The sequence below is a fragment of the Crinia signifera genome, chromosome 3, assembly GCF_055691185.1.
Source record: "Crinia signifera chromosome 3, ASM5569118v1, whole genome shotgun sequence".
NCBI lineage: Eukaryota > Metazoa > Chordata > Amphibia > Anura > Myobatrachidae > Crinia > Crinia signifera.
In genome coordinates this window covers 245,669,113-245,693,229 of record NC_139219.1, presented here as the reverse complement: position 1 = coordinate 245,693,229, position 24,117 = coordinate 245,669,113, and the positions used below count along the sequence as shown (strand labels likewise).

Below are 24,117 nucleotides of genomic sequence, written 5' to 3'. Positions count from 1 at the left end.
CTCATGCTGGGACTTGGAGAACCACAAGTCCCAGCATGCGGGGCATTAAAGGGCCCGCTGGCACTTGTAGTTCCAAAGAAATAGTTAAATAAAACACACACTGACACCCAGAAAAATAAACGTTTAATACATCCACAGCCCAAACATACTGATACTTACCTACCTTGAGCCCGTGGGTCGGTCCCTGGATCTGGGGTCCGGGGTCCGGAGCTCCAGGGCTGAAGAATCCGGTTCCGGGGCCTTGGTCATGGTTCCGGGGCTAGTCCGGGGCTCCAGGGCTGAAGAGTCCGGTTCCGGGGCCTTGGTCCTGGTTTCGGGGCTGGTCCGGGGCTCCAGGGCTCCTGGGCTGAAGATTCCGGGGTCCTGGATCCGTAGTAATCCTAAGGGGTACCTGAGGAAGGAAATCCTACTCACCTGGTCCCCGGCGACGACCCCGGCATCTTCAGCTCCAGACGCGCTGCTCCCGGCTGGTACCTGCTCACGGACTGGAGAGGCGCAGAGATGTTCATTTTCCGCACCTCTCCTCAGACTGATTCTATTGGCCGGCTAGCGGCCAATCAGGAGCCGACTTTCTCGTGTCCCCCGGCTGTGGCATTACCCTGCTGGCTGGTTGGGTCTGGTGCTGGTTCATGAAATGCGGGGGACCCCTAGTCATTTTGTCACCCGTATTTTGGGAACCAGCGCCGGACCTTGAGCCTGGTGCTGGTTTCATTAAATCAAGGGGACCCCTATTTGTCGGGGACCGTGATTTTATGTCACCAGCACCGGCTCAATGAGCCCGGGGCTGGTTATGCTCTGGCGGGGAACCCGCGCAGTTTTTTTTTTTTTTTTAAATTGCGATTTCCTGCAAATGTGCGATTTTCAGACCTGAAAATCGCACATTTTCAGGACTAAAGAAATCGCATCAAATCGCACCTATTCGCACTATTTGGCCCGTTTTTCGCATCTCATTAAATATGCGAAAAATGGCCCAATCTTGCGATTTTCAAAAGTGCGATTAGGTGCGATAAAAAACATGCAAATTTTACTGCATCCCATAGAATGTCACCCTCTATGTCCAAAGAGGCGGACCATGCTATCAGTGCACCTACAAAAGTGGTGTGACACGCCTTTGTCTTGTATAATGGCCCCCGTCACCAGCCCCCCTCCAAACACCACAGCATGTCAGTCATGCTGCAGCTAAAGGGTGGACTGCGAGCGATCATGCAGGACTCATTGTGCACATGTATATAGACCCACAAACATCAAATCTGTCCATAAACCAGGCCCACTGTATCTCCGGCGAGCCATTTCATGAACTGCTTATCAACTAACTTATAAAATGAACAGCAAATATTCCCCTGAAATAAGTGAAGTTAGAATGCATCAGATTTATGTTGTGAACATATCATATCCTTATTTATAGAATACAAGTCTATTTCTCAACCCAACCTGGTTTATTATATTTCAATGAATTTGGAAAATGGAAACTACATATTTATTTATATATCTGATTACGAGTATATACTTAGCACTTATGTGGGTGAGGGGGGATAGATAGATAGATAGATAGATAGATAGATAGATAGATAGATAGATAGATAGATAGATAGATAGATAGATAGATAGATAGACATGTTAAGCAAAGACATAGATTAAAAAATCGCAACCAACAATACCACGGAACGTGCTTGTCCCCTTTGAATGCATGTCGAATAGACAATTAAAGAGACCCCTGAATGACATATCTCTTCTCGCCAACATAATTAAGGTGTATTATTTGTCAGCGAGGTCAACGGTGAACAAATGTCCTGGCAAACTGAGACTGAAAGACAGGGAAGGAGCAGATAATGAAATTCAGGGATGACAAATGGCTTTCAGCCTGACACCATGGCATCTGACAGAAAGAGACACCCGGGCAGCCAGGCTGCAAGTTTTACTTTATCTATGGAAGCATAGGTCCTCAATGTTTATTTTGGGATAAATAATGGGTTTTATATATAGATGAGATAATAATCAGACAAGACATAAATCTCATCCTTATTCAATATTTTTGTCTACATTACAGAATTCGCACCCTTACAAGCCGGATAGTCCTCCATACGCTGAGGGTGATTATTGTAATCCACCACATCATAACAGGGGCTGTACATTTATGCCTTCAAACCCTTCAAATCCAAACCAAACTACTCCACAGGCCCCAGGGCGAAGGTATACTGAAGACACAGGCAGTAATTATGCACATGCCACAGTGCCAAGCAGGCCTCATGCCAATACCAGTCCACAGGAGACAGTGCATGAAAGTGTCAATGGCACAGGATATAGTAGGCAATATGGCAATGTGCATAATTATGCAGATGATTTAGGGTCTAGTTTTTCTGAAGGCATTAATCCTAACAGTCCAGTTAGCACTGTACACGAAAGAAAGAACGTGGGGAGCTCAAAGGTGCACAAGAAGATACAATTTATTGAAAAATAAAACAAAAAAGAAATACACTTAAAAACAGTACATTAAATAAAATTGCATTCATATACAGTAAGTGTATGTTTATAAACACACAATGGGCCCAGTGTTAAAGATATTCTTATATTGCATAATAGCCTTTATCCTTTTAGAGATAGGTTTAGCTTTTTATATAAGACAGGCTTAATTGCTCCCTAATTGTAGGTCTGATATCTCCTAAACCATGGACCATCCAATTGAGCGATCAGTGTACACACTGTCAGATCCAAACAGTGTCGCAATGTCTTTTTAAAGGTGATATTGCACAAGCACCCATTGGGATAAAGGGAATGAATTCCTTTTTTGTAAAAGTCATAAACTTTGCGGCATAATCCGTATAATTGTGTAATAAGTGTCTCTTACCGCTTTAAGCTGCACAGAAGCAATATAACCCGACCAAATCTACATCTCTCTGCATCTGTTACATCTGCACCACCTGCAGTGTAATTTTTTTTATTTATTATTATTGTTTTACTTACAAACATGATTTAGGCCGTAAATGATGAAAATGGTGGTAGACGTGGCGTGTCCCATATTTGCGCAAATACATTTTGTGACATGATATTTTGCAGCTAAAAAAGGCTTGATAAACATTTTGATATTACATTCAACCATTTAAAAAAAAAAAAAACTTCCTATGGCTGGCGCCACACATAGCTGTAAAAAATGTTGTTCTAGTGCGTACAGGAGCAAATATAAGTCACATGCGTCCAAATAGTGCGCTATATTGTTCAGTTATTAGTAAAATTGCAGTGTGTATATGATAAATCTTGCTTATTCTGGGCTCAAGGGAAATTGTCTGCAAAGTCGGAAAAATTGCTGATCATCCTAGTTTGGTCCCAGCTTTAGTGTGTAGGTCAGATATTGGGGACTTCAATTTGCCCAAATAATCGCTCCGATTATTGGGATGAGCAAAAATAAATAAATCTGATATCCATATTTTCCTGTATTTATGACTTTCTTGAGTGGTACTTCAGGATAACAGCTTACAGCTAGTTATCCAGTACTACAACAATGTCCAAAACCATATTTAAATATTCTTTTTAAATTAATTTACTCAAAAATTGACCAACAGCATGAAAATTAGTGTCCACTTTGAAAATAAAACATACATTCTATAGACTTAAGCCTGCAGTTCATTAAATCCCACAGAGCGGACTAATCTTTCGGTACATTTGCCAGACATAAAAAAAAAAAAAAAGCTGAAGATTGTAATACAAACATGCGTGTTGTGTCGCCTGTATATCTATCACCTGTTCATTATCATTAAGGTACAATTTGCATAGACGGTTCCTGTTTTCTTACTTTACATCAGTCACTGGAAAACCTGCCACCGCAGGCCATCATTAACCTTCCAAATCTGCCTCAAAACAAATAGTACAAGAGCTCACTAATTTGAAGATCAAAAAGCCACTTGTCCATTATATAATTGGAATGAAAGGCAAAATGTAGCAGTTCTGAAGAGCACAGTAATTACTAGCTGTTAATTACTCTCTTGTGGTGGCTCACTTTTAATTAAAAAGAACAGCTCGTCGCAGCCCGATAAGCAATAGCGAAGACCACTAGTTTAATCAACAAAGCGAAAAACTGTTTCTGCTGCAGCCAACACCAGCTTGAGAAATCTTCAGATGTCCAATTGAGATTAAAAACTGTCTATTTAGTGCAGTCAGATCGTATTTTAACCCAGGAAATGATTATTTGAAGTCTTCCAATGTGAGTGTCCCCACCACATCCCCGCTGGTGCAGTTGGGACTAATCACTGGATTGTGGTTGTGATCACTCAAGTAAAGAAATTTAGCTACTTTCCTCTTGACTTCATCATTCTTGGTTAATTGGCTTGTCTGAGGTGAGCACTTCTTTTCTTATTTAAGAGTGCTTTAAAGTGTGGAAGGGCTAAAGACAGCAAGTTTAATTGATGTTCATATTTCATGCAGGCAATGTGAATTGAATGATAAAAGAAATGGTTTTGTCCTATATGTATACCCTATGAACTGATCTAAACTCTTAAAGACCTACTATGGAATTGTTCTATTTTTATTAATAGGATACATATAAACACTAGGGTTAATTTGTGTCAGATACAAATTGTGGTAAGAAACCACACTCACACACACAGGGAGAGCATACAAATGCCACACATATAGGGCCCTTTTGGAATTGGTCCCTGGGAGTTTAGGGTACTTGTGTATTATCACGGCGCCCACGATATTCAGTCGTATGGCATTGTATTCCATTTAAAATTGTATTCCATTGTATATGGCATACAATGGCATACAATGCAATGAGATGCGATTTTAAATTGTATATACAATCTTTAATTGTATAAGCACCTTAATAGGTGCTTACAATGTTAAATGCACCCCCACGCCACTGCCACTATCAACGCCAACCCGAAGCGCAGCGAGCCCGCGAGGGACGGGGTACGCGTCCTCTGGCCTTTCCATCCCCCCACTATCCACGTCAGCGTGGAGTTGATTTTATATAGTGTGTCGAGCTCATTGAGCCACCGAGCCCGAAGCATGGCGAGGGGCCGCGCATTACTTCACATGTATTCCGAGTCCGCTTGCCACGCTTCGGGCTCGGTGGCTCACTGCGCTTGCCACACTATATAAAGTCAACGTGGATAGTGGGGGTATGAAAAGGTCGGAGGACGCATACCGCCACCCCTCGCGGGCTCGCTGCGCTCGCCACGCTTCGGGTTGGCGTTGATAGCACGGGTGGCGTAGGGGTGCTTTTAACATTGTAAGCACCTATTACGGTGCTTATACAATTATTTATCTTATAGGGGCACATTTAACATTGAAAACACCCATTAGGGTGCTTATACAATTTAAAATCTTATACCATAGTATATGCCATACAATGGCATACAATTCGATGGTATACAATTTGAAATTGTATAACATCGGCTAACATTGTATCGCATCGCATACCATCGTATGCCTTATGGTATGCAATGCGATGGGCGCCGTGATAATACACAAGTACCGAGTTTAGTTCTATCTCTCTATATTTTTTTGTAATAATGCTATTTGCCGGGTGGCGGGCGGGAATCGCTGCTGAATTTGAAAAGACTGGCCTGACGCTGAGTGGCTGAATTCTCTCAGCCAATCAGCATTCGGCCAGTCTTTTCAAATTCAGCAATGCTTCCCGCCCGCCACCCAGCAACTAGCGCTGCAAGCTCCCAGCCCCCCGCTGCCCTGACACCGCTGCATGCATGGAGAGGGGAGAAGGGGGACCCAGTGAATTATTTTGCCATCAGGCCCGGGCTAATGTTAAGACGGCCCTGACACACACACACCCACAGACACATATATGTGTATGTATATATATACATATGTGGTATGTATACACCAATTTCTTTTAACATCCGGATTAAACATGCTCTCCTCTGACTCTAAATATCATGTTACAATTTAACATTTTCAAATGTAATTTGAACATTGATGTGCCATTAAAGGCTCATTCCCACGCCATGTGATTTAAAGGTGTTGGGTATGTATAGTATTTTAGATCTCTTTTTGATACAAACCACCACAGATATTTGATTGTATACTAAAAGGTTGAATGTACGTATTTTTAGAAGTCACTTCCGTGACGAAACGCGTTGGGTCTGTTCCCATGTTTTACGAAACTGATTGGAAATCACTGTGTCTGATGTGATTAATTTGTAATTGTTTTAATAAAAAATAGTTTTTTTACCAATTTGTATTTATATAAAAACTACTGTTTATAGAGGTGGGAGAAGCGCACTCTACATCTTTCTTATCATCCCTATCCCACTCTATCCTCCGCTAACAGGGAGGTCTTGTAAAGTGCCGCTGATCAATTGAGCGCAAACAACAGTCTGTTCTTTATATATATATATATATATATATATATATATATATATATATATATATATGTCAAAGCTGTGTGTTTAAGCTATTGCCTTAAAGTCCAAGATAATGCAGACACTCAACAACTTGTTTAGCAGCAGATGTTCTGTACACTTATCTTCCTTTCATACATGTCATGTAGAGCAGCACAACGGCTTGGTATGGAACTAACAAATGGAGATAACTCTATGACCTTATACATTCTCAAAGAGACATAGCCATCTCTGAAGAAGTCCTTCTATTTACCCTTGCTAATTTTCAGTCAACACCTGTCAGCGTAGTCTCAGCTTTTACAGTTCTCGTTTGACTCATGTTTTTTTTTCCTCAGACTTGTTCCTAGGTTTATCAGAGGAAACACTTGCACTCACTGGGATGGCCTCCACAACGTGACAGATTAATCCAAGCTGAGTGAACTTCCTTCATACAGAGCACACTAATTATTATGAAGGCACTTAAAACACAATGCAAGCTGACATCTGACAGACTATTTTCTGCCAGCTCCACATTGTCTTACTGTCAGGCCTTGTCAGTTCCCAGCCTTAATTACATCCTGTTTACAAACATTAGGACTGACTTCAGATGAAGACTTAACAAAGGTTGATGAAGGTCAGGGTCACATCACAAGGATGTTATCTGTCTGTGTTCCCTTGCTGAATAACAGGAGGAGGCATGAACAGGAATTAATATGGAAGATAGGTTTCAGAAACTGTTCTGAGGTCACTACATATCTTATCACTTTGCAGATTTTTATCAGTCTAGAAATGTATTGGATGGCAGCCAAACCATCAGACTGGAAGCCAACTAAGGTTGATTGGTGGGTATTACACAGAGGTCTTGTTGTTGCTAAAGGAAAAGAACACTCAAGAATTTGATTACACAATTCCAACATCCCGGTTCTAAACCACAGCAGAGTTTATGATGATGAACTTTTGTAACTGAAATTGAGTCTGGATCATTTAGGTGAACCAAAGTAAAATTACCAATGAGAGTGATACCAAGCACTTTCCTCGTACTATACCCATCACATATAGCTTAATGTCTGACCCGCTAAACACGGGTTGCTGAAGAGTGGAAACTAAAATGGAAGTAAACTGCACAACAAAAATGTTCAGGGGAAAAAAATCACATAAGATATACAGGATTTGCATTCACCTCAGTATTGGCAACATATGTGCCTTGTTACTGACAAGTTATCAATAGTATTATCATCGTCAGCACGTACTTGCATCTGCCTATAGAAGGTATAACAGATATGATTCCCAACAGGTGCCTCTCGGAATATTTGCAGGTCTGCATAGCCCATGTCAAGTTCTTAGGCTCGGGATGGTGAAAAGCAGACTGGGAACTGGCTTGAATACAAAAAGTTTGGTAAGTTGTGTAATTCTCGCCATAACATGGGAACTGGCTTAACCTGACCCAGGTCTAACGGTAACGGTGGTTTTTGCCAGTGTCACCTTCAAGCTCCATTTGGGCTTCACTGCACCCGGTACGCCGGTCACGGTCCCCTGGTCAGGTTTCAAACATGGTGCTGCTAAAAACTGGGTGTAAGGCAGGGTAAGCTCTGGAGTACTCATTTTCAAACTAGCCGGGTCAGGAACTTGCAGACCAGGTATCAAAGAAGCAGGTATGACCAGGAGTCTAAGTACTAGCCGGGTCATACACAGGGAGCCACGAAATGCGGTACACTGGGAGCAGGCAATATAATAGTCACAAGACAAGTCAAGGTCATACACAGGATAACAGGAAGGCAGTGCACTTGGAGCATACAGGAGAATGGCCAGAGGAATAGCCGGGATCAATAACAGAAGACAGGATATCAGACAAAGCACTGGAAATGCTGGAGACAGGTTAGTGAACCTATACTCTGGCAGCATTGCTGATTGCTGGCAGCACTGCTGATTGATTACAGCACCTGAGTGGGACATGCTCTGCTCTCACTAATTGAGACACCTGTGAGAATCCAGTTCCTTGCTCTGCTTTTTATAGGAAGCCCAAGGAACTGGATTCTCACAGGTGCCTCAATCAGTGAGAGCAGAGCATGTCTCACTCAGGTGCTGTAATCAAGGATGCGGTCAAAATACCAACGCCGGAATCCTGACCACCGCAATGCCGTCACTTTGTCCCTCTATGGGTGTCCACAACACCCACAGAGGGAGAATAAAATAGTGTGCCAAGCGTAGCGAGGCACCGGGCCCACCGCGTGGCAAGCGCAGCGAGCCCGCAAGGGGGGCGATCCACGGCCCCCCTTGTCGGCATTGCGGAGGTCTGTATTCCGGCGTCGGTATTTCGACCACCGGGATTCTGACTGCCGGAATATCATACTGGACCCGTAATCAATCAGCAATGCTCAGGTTACACAGAACTGCCTGGCAGCATGGAGCAGAGCTGAACTGACAGGAGAAATCACAAACCAGGTAAAACACCAAACAAACTTGAATGCATTCGTTTTCCGTTTTATTTTCGATTTTGATTCGATTTCCCTTATATAAGCAAAAATTGAATAGAAAAATAGACTATATGGAACCGTGTGTATACCACATTACATTGATAAGGATGCATTCCACTGTGCATCTTATTACTTCTTCCTACTATAGTGGAAACCGGAAAGAGTGTCTCTTCTTCAGACAGACTGACATTCGTGATTCATCCTTATTCCAAGACTAATAGATACAACACTATGCTCAATGGGAAATCAGTTTGCTGCCTTGAAAGAATAATAGAAGAATGTTTATCCAGTTAAAAAACAACAAGCACTAGAATCGGTCGCAAAGTATTTTCCTCTATGTCTTTTTTGTTGCTCTAAACCTAACAGCTATCTTTGTATATTCAACACTGTTGCTTTTCACCCACTGTTTACTCAAATACAGAGGACTATGAAATAAATCAACCAAATGAAAATGATTGTAAATGTATACTGCAATTGTTCTTATTTATACAAAATACAGTATAACCTACAGTATTAATGCAAGTTTGAATTTCCTTTCATATCTGTCAATGGAAAAACCTGGATGGATTAATATAAACAGAAGATGCTAAAGTAAATACACATTATGATGTTAACTTGATATATAGGTATATTTTTACATCATGCATATGTTTCATTTGCTTCTTAAAGCCGTACAGTAGGGTATTCCATGTCAATGTCCCTGTAGTTCTGTACAATTCTGCCTAACATCTTCACAACCCACAACACCTTCCAGTCACTTCACAAACCACTGTAATTAATATAATATGTGCAGCCCTCAAAAAGAAAGGCTGCCCACATATGTTTGGGGAGCAGACAAGGTGACTCCTGTATTATTTAGCAGTTAATTTGAAAATGTTACTGAATACAATAGGTGCTAGCAGAGTATAGGGCCAGGCTGCCAGAGTGATAACTAGGCCCAGGTTACAATGTCTGGCATGGAACTCTTCAAAAACAGTGTAATACCCCATTCACATCAGCCTTTTTTTCCTGGATTGGCCCCAGGAACAACCCGGTTGTAGTGCTGTTGTGAATGGGTCCCGGGCCAAAATCCTGGGAGCAATGCCCCGGCATTACAACCCATCTAGCTACCAGGGTTGCTCCTGGTATCTTCCTGGGGTATGGTGCGTTGTGAACAGGTAACTGAGTGGAACAAACCAGGTGCCATTCAAAGTATGGAGGAGGCAGCACTGTCATCTCCAAGTGCTGCCTCCTCTCCGCCCATCAATGACACACCATCGCTCCGCCCCACGGGGAGCTAGCAGACCACAAATGCCTGGGTCACTCCTAGATTGGACTTGTGTCCTAAACCCGGGAGCGACCCCAGCATGTGTGGTGTGTATGGGGTATCACCGACAGCATGGGATTACTCTGTTATTGTGGGAATACACATCAGCATGCTTAAAATAAGATGACTGTCTCAGGGTCATGCTTAACGCATCTTTACTGTACTCTACTTGTATTAACGTAAAATTATTCTTACAGCAAACTCTAACGGAGTCATCAGAAGTGCAGATAGCTGTCAAGATGACAAAGGATCACAAACTGCCAGCATATTTGTACAGTAATCTAAATGCTACTGCTACCTGTCCATTTTTTACATTTTAAGCATTGCTTATGATGTATCGAATTAATGGGTTAGATGCAAGGTGTGAAGGAGGCTTAAAGAGTGTGGTCACTATCTGGAATGGCATCCTGTAATCATTTATTAAAAACTAATGGGGGGAATTCAATTCAAATGTGCCCCAGGAATCACAGTAATACACCAGCTGCACCCACATCAGCTACTTACAGTCGGGTACCGGAGGAATCACCGACAGTCGGGATTCCAACAGTCATTACCCCGAAGTCGGAATCCAGACTGCTAAAAGCCAGACACACAGGCAGCGGCTATTAACCCAATTTGGGTTAATGACTGTCGGAATCCCGACTGTTGGGGTGTCATACCACACCCCCATGTGCTGGTTTGGAACAGCGCATCACGTCCATCATTATGAACTGAATTCACCGCATGGAACTGGTTCATCTGAAAAGCGTTTAGAATGTGTCTTTGGTCTGAGAATCCACAGTGTGTAAATGTATAAATAGTTCTAGTGACATTACACTTCTTAATTCACTCTGATACTGTGGACCATGTTGTAACTTGGCTAAACGCAGGGGGCATATAAAGTATTACAGGGGCATACCAGAATTCAGTAAGGTTACATAATTTTGAAATGAAAATCTAGGAATTCCATGTTTCATGATAGCAATACAGGCCAGACAACCACTTTACCTTTATTTAGGATAAAAACGGAATCCTACTTTTAATGTTAAATATTCTTCTTCTTGAAATAATTACTAAGTCGGATATTCCTCAGCATAATATTATTCTCTGATAATATATTGCAAAATGTTGCTGAAAAAGCACAGTCCGTGCAGTCCGGGAAGAAACCACAGTGGTGTGGAAGCCTTGCCAGTCACCAGAACATCTTATGGGATTTTCAATGTACTTATAGCTGATTAGAAGACTTAAGTCACTGCACTTGTGCCAACATATTATATGGTGCATACGAATGAGAGGATAATGCAAACATATCCAGACTGCTCTCCTTGTATAATCAATCATATATGACTAATCTAGCGATCAAAGATGTCTGAATGGTGGTCTTGGACTCCTGGCCAACAATAAGGACATTTAGAGTTGTGGTATCAACCTTGAGCCAAGACGATGTTTCACATGATCCAGCTCTTTGTAACTTCAGAGAGGGAAAGAGCCTGTCATCTGCAATAATTTACCTACAGACAGGGCAGTGGCAGGATGAAGACTTTTGCCCCTTCCAAAAACCCCTTGTAATTTTAACGGTTCCAGCATACTCTTACATTGCATTTCTTAAAATTTTTTATTTTATTTTTTAAATAAATATTATTTTAGTTGTAATAAACTGAAAGTTGGGGACATGCTTATTTGGTATTAGTTCCGACAGTGCTTATTATCAAACTTTTTAACAAATTTAGTATTAAATTAGGAAATAATAAAAAAAAAAGATTTTAACAATTGTTTAGGGACCACCCGTATTTGTTCTAAGTTGATTTATAATTTTGCCACAGAGATGCACAGCAAATTACAGACTAAGAACTTTTTCAGAATGATGGGGGGGGGGGAGGGGGGGTTGTATAAGCCAATATTGTATGTATGTACAGTGGACATTCCCTTCTTTCAGAGAACTTTATTTAAAAGTTTTTAGTTGTTATAAAAGGTAATTCATTGCTGTTGTATACAAATTAATTCTGACATGGATAACAAATTTAATAAAAGGCAATCTGTGACCTTTAACTCTTGATTTATATTTAGTTTCATAGTTGGAAGTTATTTAGTTTGAATTTTTTTTTTTTGTAAGCCCCTACACTAATTTTGAAAGAGCTTTGATTGGTACAAGGTTTTTGTTGTAAAGATCGCACAAGTTTCACTGAATCAACCAGATCAATAAATAACATGATGGCAATGAAATAATGTATTAGTATGTGTTGCATAGGCTGTTAGTGTAGTAAGTCGACGCTTATGCCGTTTCCAATCATAAAGTGTACCAGAACATATAAATTATAACAATACTGCATACTTTATTTGAATTGAACTCATTAGGGTCCAGATGTATCAAGCGTCAAAAAGTGATAAAGTAGAGAATGATAAACAATCAGCTCCTAACTGTCATTTTTCAAACTCAGCCGGTAATATGACAGTTAGGAGCTGATTGGCTGGCTTTTTATCACTCTCCACTTTATCACTTTTAGATACATCTGACCCTAGGCCTTTACATCAATTTTCACAATATTATTTTACATACTGTATTATCTATATCAGGGTTCGCCAACCCGTCGCTCGCGAGCGACGGGTAGCTCGCCTGCTGTTTTACAGTAGCTCGTTTGCCTTTCTGCTGACCTCCTGCCGCGATGAGGCTCCTTGTTTGGCGGCAGGAGGTCAGACACTGCTTTAAAGGCGCTTTCAATCCGCTTTGTGTAGCCGCGACTTTGCGGCTGTGACCCCCTCCTCGCTTTGCGGCAGGTCTTATGCCGCGTGACCTAATGACGTCCCGAGCACGTCCCCAGCGTATGATTTCGCGGGCTTGCTGGAGACGCCACAGCAGCGCCTCTGCAAAATAACACAGTCCTGCACCACAGCCTCTGATCGAGTCCTGCATCACAGCACTGGTTTAGGTAAAAATTCGGTTGCCACTGCTTGAGCCTCGAGGTATAATGGGCATAATGTGTGTGGCATATGTTTGATCATTAAACATATGCCACACACATGATGCCCATTAAACATATGCCCCACACCTTGGGTGTGGGGCATATGTTTAATGGGCATCATGTGTGTGGCATATGTTTAATGAGCAGCAATGTGTGGGGCATATGTTTAATGGGCATCATTTGGGGGGCATATGTTTAATGGGCATCATTTGGGGGGCATATGTTTAATGGGCATCATTTGTGGGGCATATGTTTAATGGGCATCATTTGTGGGGCATATGTTTAATGAGCAGCAATGTGTGGGGCATATGTTTAATGGGCATCATTTGTGGGGCATATGTTTAATAAGCATCAATGTGTGGGGCATATGTATAAAGGAGCTTCACTTTGTGGGTCATAGGCATAATCGTCATCACGGTGCGTGTTGTGTGGCATATGTATAATGGTGCCTCACGGTGTGTGGCATATGTGTAATGGGCATCATGGTGTGTGGCATATGTATAATGGAGCATTACGGTGTGTGGCATATGTATAATGGGCATCATGGTGTGTGGCAAATGTGTAATGGTGCATCACAGTGTGTGCGGCATATGTATAATGGAGCATCACGGTGTGGGGCATATGTATAATGGAGCATCACGGTGTGGCATATGTATAATGGAGCATCACGTTGTTGGGCATATGTATAATGGGCATTGTGTGTGTGGCATATGTATAATGGAGCATCACACTGTGGGGCATTTGTATAATGGAGCTTCACATTGTGGCATATGTATAATGGAGCATCACGGTGTGGCATATGTATAATGGAGCATCACGGTGTGGCATATGTATAATGGAGCATCACGGTGTGGCATATGTATAATGGAGCATCATGGTGTGGCATATGTATAATGGAGCATCACGGTGTGGCATATGTATAATGGAGCATCACGGTGTGTCATATGTATAATGGTGCATCACGGTGTGTGTCATATGTATAATGGAGCGTCACGGTGTGTGGCATATGTATAATGGAGCATCACGTGTGTGGCATATATATAATGGAGCATCACGGTGTGGCATATGTATAATGGAGCATCACGGTGTGTGGCATATGTATAATGGTGCATCACGGTGTGTGTCATATGTATAATGGGCATTGTGTGTGTGTGTGGCATATGTATAATGGAGCATCACACTGTGGGGTCATTTGTATAATGGAGCTTTACATTGTGGCATATGCATAATGGAGCATCATGGTGTGGCATATGTATAATGGAGTATCACGGTGTGTGGCATATGTATAATGGTGCATCACGGTGTGTGACATATGTATAATGAGCATCACGGTGTGTGGCATATGTATAATGGTGCATCACGGTGTGTGGCATATGTATAATGGTGCATCACGGTGTGGGGCATTTGTATAATGGAGCATCACGGTGCGGGGCATATTTATAATGGGTATCACGGACTGCACTATTGGGGTCATGTGTATCTGGCACTGCACTATTGAGGGCATATGTGTATCACACCCCCATTTTCCATGGCCGCACCCCATGTGGCTACAGCTCTTAGAGAGCTGACCATGCCCCCATAGCGGAAAAAATGGGGGATGTAGCCTTGCAGGAGTTCCACGGTAGTAGCTGAACCCTATAATTTTTGGCGCGTGCCTTCGGCACGCGTAGATGTCTCTTCTCCTCTGCCTCCAGTGTTGGGAGGTATGTTTGTGACATATTGGACATTACAGTGTGTGGCATATTATGTCTGGGGCATTGCAGTGTGTGTTTTTTATATTATGCAGATTTTTTAACATTTTTTACTTTAGTAGCTCTTCGGGCGGTTTATTTTGTCGCGAGTAGCTCCCGACCCAAAAAAGGTTGGAGACCACTGATCTATATAATAATCCTATATGTTCTGTTCTGTTATCATTGTGTGCAGTGTTTGTCGGGGCACTCCCACTTCAGCAATGGATGGACAGGAGAATGGGGAAAAGAAGTGCTGGCCACACAGAGTAAGTGTAATAGCAGTTTGGGGGCCAGATGCAGTAAGTTTCAAAAGTGATTAAATGGAAAGTGATAAACAACCAACCAATCAGCTCCTACCTGTCATGTCACAGACTGTGTTTGAAAAATGTCAGGCAGGAGCTGATTGGTTGGTTGTTTATCACTCTCCATTTTATCACTTTTGAAGCTTAGTGCATCTGGCCCTGGGTGAGAACAGGTGTACAACAGGTCCAAGTTATGAGTAAGGTACAACAAATGTGAGTCTATATTGCTATCTGATGGAAAACAATATTGATCATTAAATCTGTCTTTTACATTGCGAATCATATAGGTTTGCACTGGGGACTTAATACTGCAATTTATCATACTAATGGTAGACTGCTGCTTAGAAATATGGATTCATTATATCCAGCATTTTGTCACAAATGTTATTGTTACAAACATATTTCTGCAATTTCTCTGAAAAAGACAATTTATTCTCTTGTTAACTATGTCTTCGGGATATCATTGAAGATTAGTGAACAACATCATTAAATGACTCATTGTGTTACAAATCCCCCACTGCGTTCCTTTCTCAGTGAAGGGGAATGTACAGCAGAGATAATAGTCCTGAGAGATGATGGTAATTTAGAGCCAGCATTCTGGATACAAGTATTACACTTTAAACATTCTGTACAAGTGTCATCACATTTTATTGCATTGTACTAACAGAGCTGTTTAGAAAAGACTTTGTCAAATATTCATGCAAAATCTATGGATCTAGACAAGGGCTGTATATAGAATTATTTTGACTTACAGAATTTATTACTATTACTATTAGTATGTATTTATTTGTGATGTGCATGGACTCCTGTGTTCTGGAAGGGATCCTGATGATCGGTCAACAGTGCGTAGGTCAAGAGTCAATCGGTCAACACCATATGGTCAACATAGACAAGGTTAACGACGTAAAGTTGTTCTGACGAAAAGTTGACACAATCAAAAGGTTGACATGTCAATGGCCGACGCGTGAAAAGAGCGACTTGCCTTTTTTTTGGACTTTTTATGTACTTTTCATACTTTGCCCTACACATGGACTCCGATTGGGATCGTAAAATGTGCTGAGCACAGCAAGGCACCTTGCTGGTGGCATGCCGTATGAATGAGCCATGCAAGGGGACAAAGTACTAACATTTGGGGTCCATGTTACCAAATATACACATTGAACTCCCATGAAACACTGGGCGTTCCCCTGCTGCCACCTCCTACACACCCCCTCCCTCTCTCTCTGCAGCGACCAGCCTGGCGAGTGTTTAACTCCAGGTTTGCACATGCACAGAAATGAGCATGCGCAAACCCTGGCAATCGGGGATGAGGCCGATTTGGAATCACTACGAGTGATCCTGATTTAGGGCCTTATTCTGGTTCACACTCAGAGGTAAATTCCTTCTCAAATGGACAAAACCATGTGCCCTGCAGGTGGGGCAGATGTAACATGTGCAGAGAGAATTAGATTTGGGTGAGTTATTTTGTTTCTGTGCAGGGAAAATACTGGCTGCTTTAATTTACACAGCAATATAGATCTCAGCCCTTTGTGTAAATGTACATCGTTCGTGTTATTCTCTCCTGCCAGTCCTTCATTTGCATCAGGTGCCATGTCTATAACTAAGCCCTTCAGCTCCTGGTAGGAGTTTCTGGTTCTGGCTAGTTTAAACAGTTGACAAAACAAAAATCCTTCTTTTTCTCATAATAATCCTTGTGTTTTGTTCTGTTTTAGTGATCAGGAGAATATGCCCATTAGACTCGTAATCTACCCAGACTTATTAGCAAAATATAATATATCTTGTGAAAACTGAGTTCTATTACTTTTTAAAAGAAATAGAAAACAAGACATAGACTATTAAGAACGGTTGTTTGAAAAAGTGGATTAGCGCAAGTCTAAAATCCCAAAGGCTCGATTCATTTTTCATTGCATTTGGTTATGGCACAATACAACAAGAGTTGGATAAAATGTGCTTATTTGCAGTCTAGCTACCACCCCAGGCCTATACAGTAACGTCATAATGAAAGAAAAATCACTGTAAACAATACCCTGGAGATAGTCCTGGCTAAGATGTATGAAAAGAGAAGCCAGCGCTGTGCTTTCCTTTACAACCTCATAACATTTTAGGCTCCATATGAATAAGAAGACGTTCCACTGAAAGCAGGTTGATGGAAAGTACTAATTGTTAACACATTAGCTAATTGTTATGATTAATCCTTAACAGTTAGTGTCTAGTAATCCAAATTTCTTCCGGTCTGGGTTAGGATGCTTTATTTCAACAAGTGCTGTGAAAACACCAGAACAATACTATTCTAATCTCGGAGATCTGTTCATCTAAAAGTCGTCTGAAAAACAAGCTCTTGAAGTATAGACATTCTTCACAAAAAAATATCCGGCACGGTCACCCACCCCTTTCTGTCAGCCCCATATCATCTAATCTTATCACTAATGATCTGTTTTACAAATAAAGTGCTCTTGGAAAAATGAGTCTCAGCCAATCATAATAAAGCTAATAAACCCATAATTGTCTCCTGACAATCCAAGATAATGCGAGCAGGCACACCTAACTCTTTCCCTGCCGAGGAGCCCGGCTGAGCAGAGTGCTCCTATCGGCTGCAGGGAGAGCAGGAAGGGCTCACACAGAACATTGTAAGTTCTGCATATTAGTACAAACAACTGCATATTAGAGACACTCAATGATCAATCTTGTTAGTATATATATACTTATTTTATGAGAAATAATGAAAGGTTTTTCACATCCTGTCAGCTAGAAGATATATTAATGGTAGTATTACAATACACACAGCAATGCCCATCATGTTACACCCAGCAGAGAGCAAGTCATTTATTCAGCAGTAATCACCTGAGCATGACTATGGCAGTAGCAACTGGAGGTGGGGGCCACCAGAAATTTACCCCACTGGTTTCCACATTTCATTTCACAGCTGTGGCCACCTGAGGGGGGAATGTGGTCTAATTGAAAAAGGGCATGACCTCACAGGGACCCAATTTTCATCACTAAGAGGGTGTGTCCAGTATCCCCGGACATGCTAGCTGCCCCCGGAGACAGGGCTGTCCGCATCGCCAGCTCTTTAGCTATGATGAGAGCTGGGGACAGCAGGAAAGTATCACAATGCAGAACCCGGCTTCTGCCAATGCAGATGAGCTGGCATTTTGATGGCACCCAGCTAGTGAGGCCACTGATATAAACAGGCTCCTCACACTTACTATCCCAGTGTCATACATCACAGTGTCATACATCACAGTGTCATACATCAATCCGCAGATATTCTCACCTAAGGGACATAGGCATTGACAACATTTTATACCCTCCTGAGGAATCAGCAGTAAGTATGATATCAACCCATAGCTCTGGGCACTTAACTGAGGAAGGGAATGTGCTTAATAGGCTTACTGTATAAGTACTGTATACTGTATAAGTGAATAGCTCCATATATTAAAGTTCAAGGGTATAAGCCGATGGTAAGCATTACTCTCAGGGCCTGATTCTGGATGGCTCAGTAAGTTGCGAAGATCACAACTTACCCATCACCAGAAAGGCTGCCTCCCCCCCCCCCCCCATTGCCGTGTCCCCTTGCAACTATGTGAGGATAAATCATTCTATGCCGACGAAGACAGGGCCCCCAGCAGGCATCAGTACCCATGGGAATGCCCAGCATTTTCATGGGGACACCCATAAAACACTGGACCTTCCCATGGCCCAGTGCCATCACTGCCCCCATCCCTTCCACCCTGCTGCGAAAGGCCTGGCAAGTGAGTTACTCGCCGCGGCCGTCACACTCGGGCTTTGCACATGTGCAGAAATGCGCAAGTGCAAACCCCGAGTATCGGGGCAGGGGACGAATTCGGATCACTACCTGTTAAAAGGCTCTACCATTATTTATTTATTTATTTATTTATTAACAGTTTCTTATATAGCGCATACATATTCCGCAGCGCTTTACAGAGCATAGTTATGGGCAAAAACATATAATGAATTACAGGACAAGACCGTTTAGGACAAGTACATGGTTAATATGGATAGTTGCATCAGGGGACAGGACACTGAAGCAATCATCAGGGTGGCAGAGGTTTATATATTCTAAGAAAGGCACATGAGGAGAGAGGGCCCTGCTCGTGAGAGCTTACATTCTAAAAAGGGAGGGTTAGACAGACAGGGGTGACACAGAAGGGAAAGAGGTGACCATAAACAGGTTAGTATGAGAGATGGTCAGGTTTTATGCAGGAGGGTGGGAAGAGGTCAGCTTAGTCCTTGATATTTTAAGTCTAAAAAAGAGCTGGGTCATCCAAGAGTAGATAGCAGAGAGACAGTTGGAAATATGAGTGAGGATAGAGGGAGAGCGATCAGCAAAGGAGTGGTAGATTTCAGTGTTATCAGCATAGAAGTGATAGTGGAAGTCGAGTGAGCAAATGAGCTCACCCAGAGAGGACGTATAGAGATAGAGAAGAAGAGGGCCAAGAATAAAATTTTGGGGGACACCTAAAATCAATGGAAGTGCAGGACAGGTGAGGTCATTAGAGGTACAGCTTGGCATTTTCAAAACTGACAGTGCAAATACAAGCATTAACAGTGATAGTAAAAGTTGTTTGCATATGTAAAAATGATGATATGGTTGAATCGCCAGATTAAGCAGCCACAGGTAGTATGTTGTGAGAATAAATTAAACTCACTCAAAGCAGACTTTGGTTTCTCAGTTGTTGCTTCTGTCCTTCTGTTTCACTTCAGTGTAACGCCAGTATAACGCCACAGTTATATTTAAATTATGCCGCACTTTAAAAATGATGCACTTCAAAACTATTATGCACACAGCTAAACCATGCACACAGCCTATTCGGCCACAGCCTATGTAATGACCATTAAATGCATCTGCACACATTAATTGGACTTTCTCCACCCAATCCCAACCCCCCTACTACAATGAATGGTAATAAAAGGGGCTTACATAAACATCCATGCATTCCAAGATAGCATGTGTCATTAAGAGTTATAAGATATTCCTCCCTTCACATAGGCAACAGAGATTTACTTTTTAACTTGCAAAATTAAGTTTGTCAAAAACACATTTCTGATATCTAAAGCAGTGTGCAGAATGATCAATTACCAAAGCATTTAAATACATCCAGCACCTGAGGTGTAATAATCTGCAGCCCAGCCAGACCAAGTAGGTAGAAAGCTGGTTACCTATGACAATATCAATCAATCTAGGACAGAGGGTAGAATCATCTGCAGCCAAGCTGGTTACCTATGACAATATCAATCAATCTAGGACAGAGGGTAGAATCATCTGCAGCCAAGCTGGTTACCTATGACAATATCAATCAATCTAGGACAGAGGGTAGAATCATCTGCAGCCAAGCTGGTTACCTATGACAATATCAATCAATCTAGGACAGAGGGTAGAATCATCTGCAGCCAAGCTGGTTACCTATGACAATATCAATCAATCTAGGACAGAGGGTAGAATCATCTGCAGCCAAGCTGGTTACCTATGACAATATCAATCAATCTAGGACAGAGGGTAGAATCATCTGCAGCCAAGCTGGTTACCTATGACAATATCAATCAATCTAGGACAGAGGGTAGAATCATCTGCAGCCAAGCTGGTTACCTATGACAATATCAATCAATCTAGGACAGAGGGTAGAATCATCTGCAGCCAAGCTGGTTACCTATGACAATATCAATCAATCTAGGACAGAGGGTAGAATCATCTGCAGCCAAGCTGGTTACCTATGACAATATCAATCAATCTAGGACAGAGGGTAGAATCATCTGCAGCCAAGCTGGTTACCTATGACAATATCAATCAATCTAGGACAGAGGGTAGAATCATCTGCAGCCAAGCTGGTTACCTGAGGTGTAATAATCTGCAGCCCAGCCAGACCAAGTAGGTAGAAAGCTGGTTACCTATGACAATATCAATCAATCTAGGACAGAGGGTAGAATCATCTGCAGCCAAGCTGGTTACCTATGACAATATCAATCAATCTAGGACAGAGGGTAGAATCATCTGCAGCCAAGCTGGTTACCTATGACAATATCAATCAATCTAGGACAGAGGGTAGAATCATCTGCAGCCAAGCTGGTTACCTATGACAATATCAATCAATCTAGGACAGAGGGTAGAATCATCTGCAGCCAAGCTGGTTACCTATGACAATATCAATCAATCTAGGACAGAGGGTAGAATCATCTGCAGCCAAGCTGGTTACCTATGACAATATCAATCAATCTAGGACAGAGGGTAGAATCATCTGCAGCTTATAGGAACCTTATGATGAAATCTAAACGCAAGTAGACATTTATTTCAATGCAGTGTGCCCAGAAGATACAAGCGATGCCTCCATTGATGACTTTGGTGCAAACCTGGTTTACACCATCTTCCAGAAGACTTGAAAAAAAATCTGTGCTCCATCTAAACAGGGAACACTGTCAGTAAATGCATATTTTGAATCCCTTGAAGCTCATTCAAATAATATTGTCACACCGAATGTTTTATATATGGATGTATGAGTGTTAGGCCTAGGGGTCTGCGCATGCACAGTACCTACGTTGGTACTGCTCATGCGCTGGTCCTGGTCCCTGTCATCTGTTTTGTACAGGCGCGAGGTCCATAATTTCACTTCTATGGGCAGTTGCCAAAGCAGCCCATAGAAGCTGGCCATGTGGGCAGTACAGCGGTCGGTACTGCATATGCGCCAGTCCCAGCCCCTGCCATCATTGTACAGGTGCCAGGAATGCTGCGGAGGGAATCAGGGTGAGCGGTCACAGCAGGGGGGGTGCTGGCATCGCGGCCAGGGGCAGCCCCCTTCCTACCATAAGGTGTTGCCCAGGTGTTTTTCGGATGTATCTCTGATGTCAGCGATAACTAGGGTGACCAACTCATCCCTTTAATCCGGGACACATATTAATTACACAGGTTCTGTGGCAGTTTAAAACCAGGTGAAATGGAGTTTTGAGGTGTGGCAGTTTAAAACCAGGTGAAAGCCAGCCACAGAACCTGTGTAATTAATATGTGTCCTGGATTAAAGGGATGAGTTGGTCACCCTAGCGATAACCACTTCCAGCCTGTCTCTTTAACAGATTAGTTGGAAGCCTGAAGGCCCCCATACACGGTGCGATGGCACCGTGCAATGTGATGTGATGCGCGTTCCCAGGGGCATCGCATCGCACAGTACAAAAAGTATGTGCTGCATCGCAATGCATGCGTTTTGCATGCGATTTGCATGCGATGCGATCCAGCCTATAATGGGTGCGATCATCACACCGTGTATGGGCACCTTTAGACTGGTGGAGATGGAAAAAAACTATTTTATTTTTCAGGTTTTGTGAATGGATCTGCTAATGCTTCCCTATCTGCGATGCATTTGCAAATCTGCAAGGGGTGTTTATTCTTTCTTATTTATTTACAGTTTCTTATACATCGCAGCAGATTCCGTTGAGCTTTACAATTGTAGACAGCGATAGACCAAATCTGGACGACTTTTTCAATAATTAGTAATCCAAACTGAATTAGGCCCATCCATAGGCGTGCGCAGCACATTTCATTAGGGGGTGCACCATTCTATTGGGCATGTCTAACACGCCCATTGGGTGTGTCTAACACCGCCAATCAGGCTTGTCTACCATCTTTCTGTACTCGCTACAATAAAAAAACACGCCATAATCTCCTGCCTATTTCTATGTATTTAATTTCTCTGTGTAATAATACATGCAAATAAAGTCAAAAACATTTATTTTACTAAAAGTCTTTAGTAAAAGGTATTGCTGGTTGCTAGTGGCAGGGAGGTGTTCATAAGGTTGGGCACAGCATTAGGGGGTGCCTGTGCACCCATAACACTCAATGTGCGCACGCCTATGGGCCCATCATTTGTAAACAAATATATCAACCAAACTTAACCACTTTCATTGTCTAACCTGCACTAGATAGATAAAAGCTAACTGCAGATTGGACATTTGAGCAATATTCCCATCAATACAAACAGCACTATAAACCGCTCTCTGTCCATTTAAATAAACTAGCATAATGACTGCTCCACCTGGCGATCTAGTGTGCAGACTACCGAAATACAGGGGGATTTAGTACATTTTATCATCAGACTAAGGAGTCTGCTGTCTGGATATTTTTTCCCTTGCAAGCTGTCATTAGTAAATCTTACTTTACTTTGCAACATCTGTTTGCAAAATGTTGAAAATAAAGGTTTAATTAAGATTCTTTCACTATACAAGAAACATTAACATTTTATGGACCAATTTAATAAAAAAAAATGTGGAAACAGAGCACATGCTTGATTTACAATCTAGTTATTTAACAAGAAACTGAAACATAATTTTACCTGGCGAATGAGAGTAAATGAAGTTAGCAATAGACATAAAAATGTTGAACAATGACAAAAAATAAATTGTGGCATTTCAAAGCCAGCTGCATTACTCCATTTCATTTCTTTTTTTCTACATGTGCCAGTAGTAATTTAACATCAGAAAATATTCATTTCGAGCGGTTGTACTTGTTATGATTGAGTGCCATGAATGATTTTGCCACTCGCAGTGTGGCTCGGTAAGTCTTTTTTCCCTGCTCCAATAAACTATGACTAGACGTTCAAGAGACATTTTCTCAGGTCCTTATTATTTTACTGTTTAAAGAAACATTTCTGTAATAAAAAATAACACAATAGATTGGTTTTCACATAACTTTACTGTGTCACATTTGCAGTAGTAAAGCAGCAACACACTTGCAAAAGTACTGACTGCAACATTATGCCACAATATAGAAATGCCGCTACAGTATGTATTGTTTTCAGAAAAAGTTTTGGGCAACCAAGATGAAATAGAAAGTTTCACTGACGTTATAGGGGGGGGGGGGGGGAATCAAATGTCAGTGTGCCTGCAGCCAGCAGATGGCGCCAAACAGCTATAGTGCAGTGGTTCCCAAACTGTGTGCCTAGGCACCCTGGGGTGCCTCAGGACACTTGCAGGGGTTGGTGGACCAAGATGGATTCATATTATTTATGGTCAATGTACCAGGCAAAACCAG

General features: G+C 42.0%; 1 protein-coding gene and 1 long non-coding RNA gene across 6 annotated transcripts in view; one reads left to right on the top strand and one right to left on the bottom strand.

Annotated features, from left to right (window-relative positions):
- Positions 1-24,117, bottom strand: part of MECOM (MDS1 and EVI1 complex locus) — a 463,604-nt gene that overhangs the window by 314,594 nt on the left and 124,893 nt on the right. The gene's annotated exons all lie outside the window — the stretch shown is intronic.
- Positions 21,402-24,117, top strand: part of LOC146062690 (uncharacterized) — a 40,206-nt gene continuing 37,490 nt past the window's right edge. Inside the window, exon 1 of the long non-coding RNA XR_014471467.1 lies at positions 21,402-21,514. This is a non-coding gene — a long non-coding RNA (uncharacterized LOC146062690). The remainder of the gene's footprint in view (positions 21,515-24,117) is intronic.